We start from the raw sequence: 18697 nt of genomic DNA on the forward strand, positions 1-18697 counted from the left end.
GTGTGATGCTTTTGCTGGGAACAGATCAGGAATGCAGCTCAGAACTCCTGTAAAAAGTTAGTAAGTAATCTAGCTAGAAATGTGTTAGATTTCTTTTGTTTAATGGCTGGTAAAATAGCTGTGCTGAATGGAATGTATATTCCAGTTTTTGTGTCTTTTTGTAACTTAAGGTTTTGCCTAGAGGATTCTCTATGTTTTGAATCTGATTACCCTGTAAGGTATTTACCATCCTGATTTTTACAGAGGTGATTCTTTTTCTTTAATTAAAGGTCTTCTTTTAGGAACCTGATTGCTTTTTCATTGTTCTTAAGATCCAAGGGCTTGGGTCTGTGTTCACCTGTACAAATTGGTGAGGATTTTTATCAAGTGTTCCCCAGGAAAGGGGGTGTAGGGCTTGGGGGGATATTTTTGGGGGAAAATGTCTCCAAGTGGGCTCTTTCCCTGTTCTTTGTTTAACATGCTTGGTGGTGGCAGCATAGGGTTCAAGGACAAGGCAAAGTTTGTACTTTGAGGAAGTTTTTAACCTAAGCTGGTAAGAATAAACTTAGGGGATCTTTCATGTAGGTCCCCACATCTGTACCCTAGAGTTCAGAGTAGGGAAGGAACCTTGACACCTGCATTTACTTTTGCTGTCAATTTTCTGTTGCACAAGTGGAAGACCAGATCCTGAAAATCTGCTGGTTTAGATATCCTCCACCATTGTTCTCTTTGTGGGCTTTTAGGAAGACTCAAGGAGAGAGATTTCTCAAATTTTTCCAGTCATAAAAGGCAAAATTAACCCACAGGCAGAGAACCAGCACAAAGTTTATGTATCACTCTTTTTAAGGCTTAAGGAGAGTGAATTTTGCTCCAAATCACTATATAATCTATTAAGCGCTGCCGAGTGGCAGTGAATATGTTAAATTGTGAGGTAAAATCAGATCTTCATCAGTGTGTTTAGAAATGGTTCATTTTTCCAAAACTCTGTAAGGACCAAAGAAACTCAGCATTTATTAGTGTAAAGAGATGTCTTCATATAATCATAAAAATGTATGAATTATTTCTTAGAATTTCTACAGTGGTGATTGAGCATCAGAAGAACACTTTTACCATCCGAAGAAATTAAAAACTGATGTGTTCATCTGGAGCATAGCCTGAGGCTTCAATATGAAGATGCGGGGAAGGCAGATTGGAAAGAACTTTGTCTCCATAGAGTTTAGGTATTTACAATATTTTTTGCAGGATTCAAGATGTTATTTCAAGAAACACCTTGCCCCATCTCACTCTTATAAAAAAACAGGAATTGGTGAACTAAAGATTAATTTTCATTTAAAAATGCATATGATTTAAACTTATGTATTCAATGTATTCACATTTTCATATGTGTTCTGAGTGAATTTGCTTTAAAACACCTGGCAAGTTTTCACAAAAATTGTGCAGAAAGTGAAGGAAAAGTTTTACAGAACTCGGTTAATTTTTCCAACAGTGGCACTAATAAAAGGGACGGAAAACCTTCCATCTCTAGGGAACCAATTTATCCCTGGAATAAGTGGGTGCAAGTCTATTGTACCTGTGTACCAAGGACTGATTATAGCTCAATGTCACTGGTTTGCATTCAGCCCAGGTCAGTAATGACTCAAATTTGTTACCACCACGGTAGCTGTTAGGCCTTTTGTTACATAGAATGAGTGTGCCTGTCCCACCCTTGTCTCATTTAGCTAGACAGTTGTCCACATCACAGAAGCTACTACCACATTTGGCATTCTTTAGTAACCTTATCTACAGAGGCTAACTGAATGGGCCTGGGGAATGAATATCATTCTCTCCAGAGATTCTCCTTCCAGGTCAGGGTGGAAGGACTTTGGAAAGGCAGCATAAGGAAGCTTTTACTTCTGGTAGATACGTATTCTGTGGATAGGTGATTTCACTGTCTAGGGCTTCTTAAACCTATACCTTTCTTGAGCACTAAATTCTCTCACTAGGGTTGGTCCCCTGATCTCAGTTCCATTGATCCACGTGAATTTGAACAGGACATGGTCCACCCCTGAATGCAAAGTACTCAGGATGCAACTCCCAGAAAAACATGTTCTGTGTCTTAGTTTCCCCATCTGCAAAATGGGGATAATAATATGTACTTCCCTAGCTCACAGGGCTGCTGGGAGAATTTAGGAAGAGATTTTCAAATGCACAGTATAGCTTACAATCTATAAGACAAGAGACAACAGGTGGCTCAGACTGACAGACAAGACAGCACAAGGAAACAATGCTAAAGAGCAAGCAGTAGCCACTCTGACAGCAGTGCTAGTGGAGAGTGAGCTTTCTTCAGTATCAGAGAGAGGACACTGGATCCATGGACTGAGGTGTGATCCTGTATGGCAGGTATGGGCTGCATCCAACCAGATGGTATTCTCTCACCGTCCACTGCCCAGCTTTGGGCAGGTGGCCCAGCAGTGCCAGGGCCAGGGAGATGGCAGGGTGTTGCATCCCGGGGGGAAGGCCCTGCCTGTGTGCAGACATGTGCGTGATGTTAGGATGGTGACAGCCCACAGGTTGGAGCAGGAGCCGGGACCAGCACCGTAGGACAGGAGCCACTGCTGCCAGGTGAGCGCGGGGCGGGCTCACTCACCCTCCCCAAGTACGTCCCTCCACCAAATAATGTTAGTGGATTTTGTGGCCCTCTAATACCTTATAGTTGCCTGTCTCTGCAGTACAGTAACTCCTATGGTTTGCTAAAATCCTTTCAGTTGATCTGCATCTATTTTCACAGAAGGGATTCAAACTCCTGCTGACAAGTAGTAAAGGGTTTAATTCTGTTCCAAATGAGCACATGCTTCAGAGCACGCTCACCACTCAGTGACCATATGCACAGAACAGACAGACTATAAGGTTCAGCACATGCATTTGGGCAGGATTGGGGCCTAAAAGAGGGCCTCCTCTATAATGACCCCCACTACAATCCAAAGACTTCTGCTGTCTGTTTAATGGGGTTAGTATTTTCTTTATTTTAGGTGAAGAGGTAAGGATGTTTTTAGGATAAGTTGGGGTTGAAACTCTCATCTCAGCCAAGACTCATGGGTCAGTAATATCCAGCTGCTCTCTCCTGTCCTATCTCAGATTGAAAGCAATATTATATAAAAAAGGATTAGGAAGACTCAACTAAACAGAAGAAACAGGAGCTTGTAATTTCATCTGAATTTTCTTTCCAGTGCATAACAAATCTGAATTTTTTTTTTTTTTTTTTTTACTGAAAATACAGTCAGAGATCAGCCAAGGCAATGTGAGGTAAATTGTTTAATTGGAATATACTGTATATTTGGATAGTATTGACAATCTGTGTAATTTATTTTAAAAATAGTTAAAACTTAAGCATCTTTCCCCAGTTTGCATACTTAAGGTTTGAGGATCCATTACCAGTTAATCAAGATCCTGATCCATTTAAAGAGCCAATCAGGTTCACTTGTATGCCCACATTGCTTTTTAAAGTGACATACAAGCATTTCTTGATTTCACTGAAGTTGTAGGAGCAGTTTACTTCAGCTTATATCTTGTATCTTTAAAGATGGAGATGGGAATTACAGATATAGCAGACTCACTGTACCTTATTGATAAATTACAGCCCCGGTCTATAGTCTATTGAAGACTTCTAATAAAATTAGAAACATTATGCCATTCATTTACAAATTTGAAGATAAATGTTTTTAAAAACGGATTCTACAAAAATGCTCTTTGTGTTATGAAATAATGTAGACCAAGAGGCTCAGAATTTATTAGAACTCTATTTCCACAAATATATGAAGAGGTAGAAGTGTATCATTTAATAGTTTGTTCAAAGAATGGTCATTAGATGCTAAATAAAATGGCAATTCTTCAGAGATTTTTTTTGTTATACCAGTTGAAATTGCCTAATTTAGTGTGTGGAACAGGACACACATACATACAAAAATGCATTCTTACTTTCCAGGGCTACTAACAGCAGGGATAAAGTTATCTTTAATACAAACTGGCAGACAAGCTATTTGGGATAAGAAGGTATTTGGGGGCATTAGTAGAAGAGTTATAGAAAGTGACTAGTAACGTTCAGGGAAATGTATAAAGGTGCATTCGGAGATCAAATCAAAGGATCAGATTCTATGCTGCATCTAAAGGAGGCAAAGCAAGGAGAAAACATAGTCCTAGAGAAGGTGATTTTAAGCAATGTTTGTGTTGTTCTGATTCAGGGCTACTCAAGGAGTTGGAACAATCCACAGCATAACTGAGGCAGTCCAGGTGGCTGCTCTAATGTGGCTGTGGCCTGCAATGAAAACCAGAATTGCGGGAGTGGTGGGCGTTAGAGAGTTGTCCTGTTACGTTCCCTTGACTATTGACTGTGAGGTGACCACTGTAGGGCCATCCATGGGTATATCTACACTGGAGCTGGAGGAGTAATCTCCTGTATGCGCTAGTTTTGACGGAGCTACTGCGCTAAAAATAGCAGGGTAGCTTCAGCTAGGCAGGCAGTGTCGACATGTGCTAGCCACCGGAGAACAATCCCATCCAAGACCCTAGAAAAGTACTCGGACAGGTAATCCAAGCTGCTGCCCTGTGGCAGCGGCCATGTTACTATTTTTAGCGTGTTAGTTTGATCAAAGCTAGCACATGTATATCTACCCGAGCTGGAAATTACACCCAGCTAGAGCTGGGTGACATTTTTTGGATGAACGGTTTATTTGCCAATAAATTACACCTCCAGCTACAGTGCAGATGTCTCCTATAATAGCCCTGTGTTGTATCTGTGCTGGGGCATCTCTTCCCTGATCTCTTGATGGCTCTTTACAGCCTCTATATGCCAGCAGAAATCTTCCTACAGTGCAGTAGGGGGCAGAAGCTCTCAAGGCTTTTAAGGTCTTCATCTTTACAACAGTCCTATCCCATGTACCTTTGTCTGTATTTAGAACTAGCATGGTAACAGGCAGCTTATTCCCCAAGTGACACTCTAGGGGAATTCTTTCACCTTCTTCTGAAGCACTAGGGCCTTGCTGGTGTTAGATACTGGGTGTGATGGAGCATTTGTTTGTTCTGATAAATCCTATGTAAAATTACTCTTCAAAAATTGGTTGAAAATTAAATCACTTGAAGTATAAGGTGAATAACTGACTTCAGGCTGGATATTTCTTTTTCCCCTTTATTATGAGTGTGCAGACACTCAACTGTTCCTCTACACTTAGTGGTAGTAGTAAATACTTTTATTCTGGTAGCACCCAAAAGCCCCATGAGGATTGTGACCCATTGTGTTGGGTGCTGTGCAAACACTGAAAAGATACAGCCCTTGACCTGAAGCGTTAACAATCCTAGCATTCATCATAATCCTGTTGTTCTCACCAAACACCCTCTCTTCACACATGCTTTTATTGTTTTGGAAATAAATATATTAGGGCTAGAGTTGGGTGAAGTTTTTTTTGGATGCACAGTTTATTCACCAATAAAAATGCAGTTTCAGGCTGACCAAAACCATTTGCCAATTTGGGCTGAATTTGGTTAATAGTTCTGGCGAAAAAAGAAAGAAAAAAAATTCTGAAAAAGCCAGAACGTTTCATTTTGACATTTTCAAAGTGAAACATTTTCACTTTTTGTTTCAAAATGATATTTCATTTTCATATGTAGCTAGATTTATTTTAAAAAAACATAAAAAGGATAAAAAAATCCCCAAAACAAAACAATCTAATTCTTTTCAGTTCAAACTATATTGGTCAACTCAAAACTATTTTTTTTTGCAAGAAAAACAAACAAAAAAAATCCATTTTGGGTCTATCCAAATGAAATGTGTTCAGATTTTTTTTTTTTGGTTCAGCCACTGAACCAAAAAAAAATTATTTTCTCAGCAATAGTTAGCTCTATGTTTCCATGTTTTCAGGTAATTTTATTAAGATGGAGGCACCAGCACAAGAAATCAACTGCTTGAAACAAGGGAGCACTACACCTGATCTCTCATTCCAAAGGTTTATTATAAGATTGTAATTATTTTTACAGGGGCTCTGCAAACACCTGATAAATCATGGCCAGAAACAGTTGATTCTGATGGGATCAGCTACTTTACAATGTCTTGCAGTAGGAGTGGGGTCAAAACACTTCAATTGGACACACCAGATTTTCTTGGGATTTGCAAGTGGGACAGGTGAAAATCTAACTGGTGTCAACTGCAGGATAACTATCTTCAAATAACTGTTGGCCAACAGATGTTTTGTGATACATAAAGAAGGAAACTTGGCTAGAACCAGTACCTTTTTGTTTGTTCATTTGTTTTAATGTGCTTTGTTGGTAGGATTCAATGCTTGCTGAGCATAGTTTAAAATGCAGCAGAAAATGCTCTATTCTTGTTTCGTTTGGTTATACTGTATTACTCACTTAATTGGAGATTTTTAGAGACACCAGTGGGAGTTAGAAGCACAATTTCCACTGAATGTGGGAGTTGGGTGACTAACTCCCCTTTGTGCCTTTGAAAATCTCCCCTTTAAATCAGAAAGTGCACCATGTATTTTAGGCTAAGAAGTAAAGCCAACTTGTTGTAATTTTTTTGTTTTTAAAAAGTCATTGTGCTGTTGTTCTCTAGTGAATTTTTGCTTGAGGCAAATAAAGTGGGCTGAGTGGAAACCACATTGCTTTTCTCTCTTCCAGTTATAGAGAGAGAATCCGGAGGGACAACCAGAAACGAGAAATCTTTATTTTTAAAATTACATTTCACTGCAGGTTATTAGAATTACTTTTAATCTGGTTGTAGGTAATGTTCTTCTCTCCCTTCTCTTTCACTTTTCAAAAACTTCACCAACCCTCCAGATGCTCATGTGCATCATCTTGGTATTCCATTCATCTCTGGGGCCTCTTTACTCCCCACCCTCCATGTGCAGGGCATTGCTAAATCTTGCGGTTATTCCTCTATATTCTCAAGCTCTGCCCCCGCTCTCTATCCCTACTGATAGAACCTTGTCCTACATCTTGATCAGCTTTCCCCTCTCACAGTGCAATGCTCAAATCTACCTAGTCTTCTGCTGTTAAAAATCATTTCACTCACCTGCTGCTCTGACCTTGTCACCTCCTTCTTGGAGTCTTTGCATTGGCTTTGTCTCCTCTTGAACCATGTTCAACCTCACCTAAATCCCCATCCTGAGGCTGGTCCCTACCTCTTTCCAAATGCCCTAAGCAATGCCAGCCCAGCTCACCTTGATGCATTCTTTGTACTTTTCCCACAATTGACTTTATCTTTTCTCATGTCTCCTCCTGTGCACCACCCAGTCTCCTTCTCTGCCTCCTCTTTCCAATCCCTCCTCAAGAGTCAAACCCCATTCTTGCGAACAAGCCTCCCTCATTGCTGCTCACATTAACCTTCATGCTGGGCATTGCCTCCAACTGTTAATAAATTAACCTCTTAAAAAAGCAACAGAAATGACTATATCATAATAAGCACGTCCCATGGTCTTTTAGTGTTTAACTCTTGGGCTTGTGTACCCTTTTCCATACTCTTTGCCAGCGGTCCTCCCCTGCTGCATTATTGGCACTGGTCATAGTGTGCTTACAGCTCTGAGCTATCCCTTTGAAGTTACTGTGCTCAATCTCCACCTTTGCCAACAATTTACCTTTCAGTCCTTTGTTGATTACAACCTAAGGGCTTAAGCCTGCAAACTGAAGTCTGAAGGACAACTCATGGTGGAAAGCACTACTCCCAATAGTGTTTCCAGGATCATGCCTTTAGACCAGGGGTTTCAAACATGTGGCCCGCGGTCTGCATGTGGCCCGCAGAGTTATTACCTGCAGCCTGCCATAGGCGCCGACTCCCCCGGCAGCCAAGCTCCCCTCACCCCGCGTCCCCCCACCTCCGCCCTCCCAAGTGTGCCATGTCCACGCTCCTCCGCCTAGCTCCCCGCGCTTCCCGCCGCCAAATAGGAGAGGAGGCAGAGAAGAGGAGGGGCCGGGGCCAGGATTTGGGGAAGGGGTTGGAATAGGGGCAGGGAGGGGGCGGAGTTGGGGCGGGGACTTTCGGGAAGGGGTTGGAATGGGGGCGGGGAAGGGGTAGTAAGAGATGGGGCAGGGGCAGGGCCTCATGGAAGGGGTAGAGTGGGGGTGGGGCCAGGGACATGGGGAGGGTTTTGTATCTTTGCATGAAAAGGTGTCAGTGATGCAGCCCTCGGGCCAATGTACAAGTCCTCATGTAGCTCTCGTGGTGATTTGAGTTTGAGATCCCTGCTTTAGATTGTAAACTAAGGGACTAACATGTCAGTGTCAGGCCAGACTCTGATCCTCTTCACTAACAGTGAACAGCATCTTGTTCCACTGACAGTCCCGCTGACTTCATAGACTACTCATGGAATGAGATACTACTGAGCATGAGCACAAGTATGAGAATTTGTCCTCATAATTGTCTGTAATGTGCCATGTACACAATAAAAGAAGAAAAGCTAATAGGGCATCTTGATTTAACCAGGCATATACACCATGTTTAACAGAAGATATTTATTACATTTAAATGACAAAAATACCGAAAACATCTTGAATTATTAAGAGTGTTTGGCACTTGATTATTTTAATGACTATCAGTGGGTCCAATTGGTACTGTAGGCTGATAAAAAAGGTGTGGGGAAATGCATTAATTTGTGTTGTCATTGTTAAGGAAAAGTTAGCATATGTGCATATGTGATTCCATTTTGGTTTGGGGCCCACCATTGTCTAAAAGCAAACACATCATGCACCAGGAGGAGTGTTCCTTAGATACTGCATTCCTGTGAACCTTCCCCCCCACCCCCTTGTTTCCAGCCTGTCTCGACTGCCGGTTTCTGTTCTTTGTCTGTTCCTAACTCCCTGGCTCCTGGCCTTGATGTGAGCCTCCCATCCTGATACGAAAAGCTACTGGTGCATTGCTTTAGGACCATGTTGTGTAGTTGAAGTAATGGTCTAGCACGGGGAATGTACCTAACAGGGATAGGTGGTAGATAAGGGAAGGGTTTGTCTAATGGCTAAGAGCATAATAAACTTTGGGAACTCTGCAGTTGTGGACTTTGTTCGTGTGCCTCAGCCTAGACTCGAACTGTGCGTGACCTGTCGGGTATAATTCGTAGCAGTTTGTGTGGGTGACCTGTCAGGTATAATTCGCAGCAGTTTGTGTGCGTAACCAATTAAGTATAATTGTAACACTTTTAAGCTCATTCTTTAAGCAATATGACATTTGTGGTTAAAAAGATAAGTGATTACTCTGAGGTGCCCTAAGGGAACTGATAAGGAAACCACTGGAACTAAAGGAAGGAAGACTCAGACAGGGAGGGAATAAGATTAAGACTTGATAGTGTTTCAAGTCTCTGTCACTTTTTCTGCTCCCCCAAGCTTAATTTTCAGCCCATGATGATTCTTGGAATGATCCAGTAATCAACTGATGATTATGACTTAAATCGCTGGCAAAAGGTGAATTTAGCAAAATGATTGCTACATGTAGGTCACAGCAGCTGGGGAGTGTATTGGTGCGTGCTGTTTGGGCAGTTTTCTTGTGGGCTGAGAGATGGAACATTTATTTCTGACACTGGGGAAAAAAATCAATGAACAAGAAGAGAAATGCTGATCATGAAGTGGTTGATTTCGGCTTAAACCTTTCTATTTATGTAAAAAGTATGGACAAAAATCCTTTTGCTGCAACTCCCTAATGGAATTTCTAAATATCAATTTTCAAAGAGCATGTGTTTTGTTGAGTGGTGGATGCATGTTAAAAGGAACATATAATGGGGGCAGCCACAGACAGCAGTTTTTGGCAACACTTGTATAGATTGTCATGCCCATATGAGATGAAGTTCAAGTACACTGTCTACAGAACAGAAACCATAAAAGGATGAGGTGAAAAAGCAACTCCTCTTCCTGTACATTACACAAACCATATCAGAGTGGGAGATATTGCTCTTTATTGCAGGTTTACCAGATCTTAAAAGGAAATTGACACATTCAGGCAAAATTGGAAGGACTTTGGTGGGAAATGAGTGAGATTGCACCTCTCTCACTGCCCTTCCCATGCTCACAATGAAGGATTAGGATATTTTACTACAAATGGGGGGTGGGAGAAAGCATTATTTACCTCACTGTGACCTCTCTGCTGTTCTCTCCTCATCATGGCCTCTTTTCTCTTTCTCCCCATCCAATCTAGATCTTATCTTTATCTCCCCTGTTCTCTTCCCTACATCCCCATTCACATACATCAACCTATTCATTGATTCATTCTGTTTCCTACTCTTCAATACACGCTCAATCTAGATCTTACCTTTATCTCCCGTTCTCTTCCCTACATCCCCATTCACATACATCAACCTATTCATTGATTCATTCTGTTTCCTACTCTTCAATACACGCTCACTAACGCTCCTGTTACCTTTGATTATACACACTCAACTCTGTCAACACAACCCATTCCCTCCTGCCTCAGAACAGCCACGAAGTTTTCCTTAGTTCCCTGAGCCCACTGAGAAACCCCTTCCCATTTGACCACCTAGGTTGAAAACTCCACCCACTCCCGGCTGAGACACCTCCTCACCCGCACAGGTGGGAAACCTTTTCCCCTTCCCTTTCTACCCAACTTTCCCACAGCTCAGAACCTTGCCTCGCCTGGCTTTAAGATGGCTCCACTCCTGGCTCAGTACCCCTTCTGATTCCGTCTAGGCTCCTAAGTCCCAACTCGTCCCATCCCACCTAGAACCTCCCCAGTGGAGAAATCCTGCTTCCTGTTGCTGGGCCTGGAGAAACTGGAGTAGAGGTAACAGGGAGAATAAGCATGGATTCCCATACTCTGCCTCTCTGAAGCTAATCTGAATTAGCCCCTCACAGGCCTGAATTCCCTTCTTTGCACCTGCTAGGTTTGCTGCTTGCAGCCCATGTCCTGCAGGTTGGTGGGGCTGGAACTGCTGCAGCCCCATCACATGTCTCCCACTGTTTTCTGGTGTAGCGGTGTAGTCACAGGAGCCTCCCGGAGATGGAGAAACTCAAGCTCAGTGTGAAGTCCCCTGGTGGCTGCAGTGGTACTATACTCTGCAGTACAGCCACACCATTGCCTCTGTTTGGCAGTATAGTGCTTATAACACACACGCAGCTTGAAGTGCGATTCCATCCAGTGCAAGGGTAGTACATACACCACAGTTCGTCTGACTATGTACATGTGTATTGCACAAACGTACTGTAGCTAGTGCAATACTCGGGAGGGCTTTGTTAAGAAAGAGCTATGCTTGTATACGCAATGTGCTATTAACAATAAGAACCTCATTAGCATGTTGTACTCTGAAAAAGAATAAATATGGAAAAGTCAGGAAATGTAGAGTTGTGGCCACCCTCACGCCTCTTCAGCTTTGCTCCCCATCCCACCCTGACTTATTGGGGAATATGCATCTAAGTTTTGTTGGGTCCTGGCCCTCCTGCCAGATAGCACTCAGATCAGTGGGATGTAATCAATCTGCCACTGCATGGAGAACGCTTGGGTGGGGTGGGGGGGCTTCTGTGAAATTTCCCTGTCCAAGTCTGCTCACAAAAAGACAATAAGGTAGGTTTTGTCAGATGGGAATGAGAAGACAACCATCTTCAACAAAAGGGGCTGATTCCAAAATCTTTGCCAGCATACAGCACCTTTTATTACACCCTGTACTAGTTCTGTGCCTAGTCCATTGTGCCAAGTGATGCATTGCCCTAGGAAAATGGTTTTGTCAGGTATCCCCAAATCCCAGAGCTGAATATGTGCCAGGTTGTCTAGAGCAGTAGTCTCCAAACTTTTTTGGTCATGATCCCCCCTTACCTGGTCCACCCCCCCCACCTTGAGAGTGGGAGCTGGGGGCTGCAGCCAGGAGCGGAGCCACAGTCAGGGCCAGGGCTGCAGCTGGGGCTACGGCTGGGCACGGGGCCACAGTTTGAGCCAGGAGCCGGGGGCCATGGCCGGGAGCAGATCCATGGTCAGGGCCGAAGCTGGGGGCAGGAGCTGGTGGCCAAGGCTGGGGCTGGGGCAGAGCTGGAGGCAAAATGGGGCTGGGTGGCACTCACTCCCTGCCTACTGTTGGGGTTGGCCCAGGCCTCCCGCACCCCCCCCCAACATTCCTCCAGACCCCCCCCCCGGGGAGCATGCCCTACAGTTTGGGAACCACTGGTCTAGAGAGCATTATACAATTATTTCACAAGTTCCCTTTTTTTTTTCCTAATATTCCTGCCCCTACTAAGAACGACATCACAGTCTCCCTGAGAAGTGACATGATTTAAATGTAGTTCTATTGCGTGTACATGTTATAAGTCAGTTCCATCACTGTCTTGGTATTCCGGAGATGGAAGTTTAAATAGTATTTATTATAAGAAAAAAAAAGTTCAAGTATGAGTCTTTTGACGTTTAATTTGTTTTTAATGACAGAATCACTATTCCTATCCCTGGTATTTCATACTGTGCATCATTTCAGACAAGCAGATTGCTGAAAGTGTCAATACACGCAAAGAAGTGTAGGATGATGAAGCTAAAAGCTCGCTCAAAGATTTTCATGTAAAGTACCAATTGAAACCCCCAGTAATTTAAACTCCCACTGTCTGAGGAGTGGGCCTTTTGTGCCAGTACCAGTGAAATGACAGTGTAGAATAATTAAACGATGATACACTGCAATTGGTTATGTTGTCTTTACTGGACTACAAGAGCCAAAATGTGGCACTTGGAGAAATCAGTTGTAATTGTCCCGCTCCTCTTGTTTCTGTTCATGTTTCTCAAAACCCCATTCATGGCAGTGGCTTAATAATACTGATGCCTTTGTGGACGGATAAATACAGGAGGCAGCAACAGGAGTGTGTTAAAAGCAGTCATTATTATGTACAGCACGTCAAATAAGAAGAAAGTACTGCAGTTAATCACAAGGGCTCTACTTTTTCTCCCCCTAAAAAACCTTCCATTTTAAGTGCAATTTATGCCATACACCCACCTTTTGTCTATTTTAATGAAGCATTTTGTGGTTGACAGATAAATTAAAGATGTGCAAGTACAGAGGGTTGAGTGATGTGATGGAATGACTAGTAGTTTGATTGTGAAGCTCCTTATCCCAACACCATATATTTTTGCTTATGTTAACTTAATTAGGACAATATCTTTATTTGGGAATATAGGCCTGGCTTAACATGAAGAATTGGACATGGGTGTGGCCTCATTTCTCATGAGACAGGATTAGGGGGATAAGTGGATCAGCAGGCTGGAAACAGAGTGTCTACACTGGCTAGAAAAAGGGGGAACAGCCAGGGAACCATTTAAAATGGTCAAGATAACGATGGATAAAATATGTCGGGAACATAAAGAATAAATTGTGCAGGGACGGAGCATGCCATACAGGGACTGGTTCCTACAAGGTAACTAAGTCAATCCCAAAACATTAGTGCAAAGTATAGTAAATGCAATGTAATGTGTAACTGTATATAAAGGAAGAGTTCTGCTGTTTTACTTTGGAGGTGTGGTTGCCCTGTACCCCACCCCCCACACTTGAGCCTGATCAACTCGAGTGTAGTTTGATTGTGCGTCAGTAATAGAACCTGAGTGACGAGACTGGAGTCACACTAAGTTCTTGGGGGAACCGAGTGGAAGAGGTCTCGGGGGAGCCCAGCAAGGGGCACCAAAAATTAAAGAAAAAAACTTCTACAACACAGACAAAGTTTTTAAAATAAATCCACTGAAATGTCAAAATAAGTCAACACTCATTTTCCCATAACCTTTTGCCTTCATTAGAGCATCTGAGGAAAGCAGACAAATGCAACCATTCCTTGGCAATTGGCAGGTAACTTGGACAATAATTATTATAACAAAAGTGATAGAGCTGAAAACAATAATGTTAATTAAATAAGAGCCTGTGGTTAAACTATCCACAGAAGGGCTAAGTGTGGCCAGAGTGGAGTGTCTGAATGGTTAATAGCTCAGAGCTCACCAAAACTTAAGCAGCAAGTAGGTAAGAACAATGACTGAGCTCACATATACAAGAACTGGGTACACTGGTTTCGTTGTCCAGAGCCAGATCCTCAGCTGCTCTAAATGGATGTAGTATCATTGATGTCAAGGGAGCTACACCAGTTCATACCAGCTGAGGGTCTGGTCCCCCAGCCTTCACTTTGAATTTGTTCCTCATTAACACAGGGAACGTCATCCATGTGAGTGACATCAGAATCACATGCTCCCACATGTCTTGGGAGCAGAGAAGAGACACAGTCTTTTATATGGAATTTGAATCCAGAACTGTGTTAGCTGGAGTTCTAATAGTGAAACTGTGCATGTGAATTTTAAGCATTTTTATTGCGTTTGCTACAAAGTCTATGTTTGGGAATGTAACTGCAGATGACTACAACACTAGGAAAGCATATGGTGGCTCTGTCTCAACTAGAGCTGGTCAGAACAGTTTTCTGTTGAAAAATGCATTTTCCCTGAAATCAAAACATTTTTCAGCGAAGTGCTGATTTTGATGACATTTCTGATGGGGGTGGAGCGGGGGAGTCAAAATGTTTTGGTTTTGACTTTTCTTGTTTCATTTTGATGATGTCAAAATGTTTTCTTTTGATACAGTAAAAATGTTTTGTTTCCACTTTCTCATTCCATTTCAGTTCATTTAGACTTGTCTACTATTTTAACTATTAATTTTAATATCGATACATACTATTAGGGCTGTCGATTAATTGCAGTTAACTCTCACATTTAACTCAAAAAATTAATCACGATTAATCGCAGTGTTACACAATAGAATACCAATTGAGATTTATTAAATATTTTGGATGTTTTTCTACATTTTCAAATATATCTTAATTAAAATACAGAATACAAAGGGTACAGTGCTCACTTTATATTATTTTTTATTACAAATATTTTCACAGTAAAAATGATAAACAAAAGAAATAGTATTTTTAAATTCACCTCATACAAGTACCATAATGCAATCTCTTTATCATGAAAGTGCAACTTACAGATGTAGGGTTTTTTGTTACATAACTGCACTCAAAAACAAAACAATGTAAAACTTTAGAGTCTACAAATCCACTCAGTCCTACTTCTTGTTCAGCCAATTGCTAAGAGAAACAAGTTTGTTTACAGTTACAGGAGATAATGCTGCCCGCCTCTTAATTACAATCTCATCTGAAAGTGAAAACAGGCATTTGCATGTCACTGTTGTAGCTGGTGTTGCAAGATATTTATGTGCCAGAAGCGCTAAAGACTCATATGCCTCTTTATGCTTCAGCCATCATTCCAGAGGACATGTGTCCATGCTGATGATGCTCATTAAAAAAATGTGTTAATTAAATTTGCGACTGAACTCCTTGGGTTGGGTGACCATAATTCCCTATGCTGAATATGGGACATCTGGTAAAATTACTCGTATTCAAGCAAGTTCAACAGCAATCAATCAGAACTACGCAGTACAAATGTTCAAATTAACTTCAAGTTGACTGAGCCCCTGTTAAAAAGAAATATTGCATAGTTGGATTCTTTTTATTTATCATCTTATCTTTAAGGCTTTATGGTTCATATGGGGAGAGGTGACACACACATCCCTACCCCCCTACACACACACACACACACACACACACACACACTCTCCCATACACCTCTCTCACATGGCGGGGAGGAGTGACGGACTGACCTGCCCCTCCCTGCCCGGCGCTCGCTGCCCTCCGTGCCTGGCTGGGTCCCTGGGACGGACCCGCCTCTCCTGTACCTGGTTCCATGTCTTCCTGAGGCAACATGTGGAGGGGCCACAGGGTCACATGCCACCCCCCCATATTTCTGCCAGGGTTCACACCAGACTCTGACCACCAGCAGCCTTTTGGCACTGTGCAGGAGGGAAGGGACGGAAGCTGCTTCCAGCCACAGGTGAGGAGTCGGGGGGGAGGGATGACCTGGCCTGTGTCTTTGCAGAGCTCATCTCTTCCCTTCCCCACTCCTGCTCCCCTGTGGCTTGAAGCAGCTTGTCCCTTCCTCCCACATACTGTTGAAAGGCAGCTAACACCTCCAGGCTACTGCTGGCCACCAACATAACCCACCTTCCTCCTGTTCCCTGGTTACAGCACGGACAGGAAGGGGTTAAGCCCTAAGGATGTATTGTTTACCAGGGCCCAGAGAACCTGGCTGCAGGGGCTTCAGTGAAAAAGAGGTGGCTCAGTAGGGGAGGGTGCCTAGGGGACAGAGCAGCCCTGTGCTCCCTGGTGGCAGGACCCAGGGTGGCGGGGGAGCAGGTGAAGAGGGTGCTAAGCCTGTGCCAGCAGTGTGTGGGGCTTTGGCAAATGCAGGGCTCAGCTCCTCCTGGCCAGTGGCCTGGGCTGGAGGGTTGTGGACTTTCCTGGTTGTGGGCTTTCCCAGCCCAGCTAGAGGCAGTGGGGGCAGGAAGGAAGGACCCTGGCGGCCAGACTGCTGGTGACCTGAGCACTCCAACCAGGGGCTGGTTCTCCTCACAGTGCTGGCAGTGGGACACGCCCCACCGGGGGAGTGGGGGGTATGGAGGAGCAGCGGGGCTGGGCGGGGATGAAGGGGCAAAGCTGGGCGAGGACAGCAAGATGGGGAGCACATAAAGGGCTGATGGGTGAGCAGCAGAGATGACATGTAACCAGCCACCGCCTGGTGCCTGCCCACACTCACCAGCCACCGCAGCGTGCAGCCAGCTCCCTGGCAGAATTTCAGGGTAGCAAAGAGTAGCAAATTCTGCTGGGTAAGCAAAGAAGGGCATTCTAATGTGGCGGTAACTGCTACTGGTTAGAATATGTGCTGGTTGCAGTTCGTGCCACTACGCTAGTAGGAAATGGTTCAGAAGGCAGGGCCCTGCTGGCCAAGAGCCGACACACAGCAGGGGCTGTGCTGGTGGACCAGCAGGAGGAGAGGCTGGCCCCACACACTGCAGCTTTGCCCTGCCACCAGCTTTGCACACCCACCCCCATCGTTGGCCACTGGAACCCACCCACCCCCACTCACCGCTAGTGGGCGGACAGGTGGTGAGCAGGGATTCGGCCAGCAGCAAGTCCCACCATTACTGAAGGGGGGGGAGACAGAAAATATGGAACAATTTGCCCGTTTTAAAGAAAAAGTCATGTCACCTGCAGGAGGGCTTAAATATGGGACTGTCCCTTTAAAAACAGGACATCTGGTCACCCTATCCTTGGGGGGAAATAGAATGCAGATAAAACAGAGACGGAGACATACAGTCATATATTTCATGTTATAGCAGTCTCTGATGATGACCCAGCACATGTTCATTTTAAAATCACTTTCACTGCAAATTTGACAAAATGCAAATGTGAAATTTCTAAAGATAGCTACACCATGCGACCCAAGATTTAAGAATCTGAAGTGCCTTCCAAAATCTGAGAGGGATGAGGTGTGGAGCATGCTTTCAGAAGGTTAACTTTTTAAATTGTGATTCACTTTTTTTTAATTGCTTGACAGCCCTATATAATATGAATTGAATAAAAAAGTGTAAACATCACGAGTCAACATGACCAAAACAAAACTTTTTGATAGATCCAAATAAAATAATTGTGGAATTTTTGTTCCATGGGAAGTTTGGAAATATCATGTTTTTGTTTTATTTATTTAATTATTTAATTTTGGACTTTCCTGCAGCATAGAAATTCAGCTCTAGTCTCATTCTATCTCTCTTCCAATGAAGAATTCATGTCATCACAGAATATCAGGGTTGGAAGGGACCTCAAGAGATCATCTTGTTTAACCCCCTGCTCAAAGCAGGACCAATCCTCAATTTTTTGCCCCAGATCCCTAAATGGCCCCCTTAAGGATTGAACTCACAACCGTGGGTTTAGCAGGCCAATGCTCAAACCACTGAGCTATTCCTCCTTTGTACCATTTTGAAAGGCCATGAGACACTAGAACAACATAAAGATTTCAACAAATAGCAACAAGAGAACTTTAAAGGTTCTTAATCAGATAAGTGCCCAGTAGTTCTGATACTTAACTGAACAAATTGAGTCTCTTGATTCTGCAAAATTTGGCTGGAAATCTCATGAGAACAGGCATTTCCAGTACTTCCTATCAGGATACAAATACCAGAAGAACACAGTCAGCAGTACACATGTTATTTTCACACAGCTCTGCTGTGCAGATGGCAGGCAGCTGGAGACTGAGATCATCGGTGGTGGGAAGATGTGTTGTAGGGACTCTCATCTGGCTGACATTGGTCTGGCCAATCCAAGTTTAATGTCATAAAATTTGGTGTTAATATGGATTGATTATGCTTTGTACCCCCAAACTCTTTTGTAAGTTAAAAGGTTTGGGGCTGTGATCCAACTGAACAGAACAGAGACTATATTGTGTATGTGTATCTGATTGATTTCTCCTCTGCTCTTGTCTCTATTTATCCTTAATTTTATTTAACAGTATACTGAAGTTCCTTCAAGAAACAATAATTTAGTTGTATTATGTTACCCTGAAACTACCATCTGTCTGATCTTCTAAGAAAAGGGGTTACTCTGAACAATTCTGCTATTTAAGCCGAAGGATGTGATGTGATTATTTGCTATGGCACATCTGTTCTGTGTATGTCTTCACTCATAAGACGTTCAGTACAATCTAAAACAAAAATCATAGACATGAATTTCTTTTTGCTGAGAGAACATGCATGACTCTTCATCTGCGCCAGGATGTTGCTCTTCTTATTCAATGTCTATGTAATGCTGGAGGAAAAAGTAAGGTGATCTGGTTTGCAGGGTCTCCAATACACAGTTGGCAGCCAATTCT

This window comes from Lepidochelys olivacea (assembly GCF_965140295.1).
Source record: "Lepidochelys olivacea isolate rLepOli2 genome assembly, chromosome: 3".
NCBI classification, from domain to species: domain Eukaryota; kingdom Metazoa; phylum Chordata; order Testudines; family Cheloniidae; genus Lepidochelys; species Lepidochelys olivacea.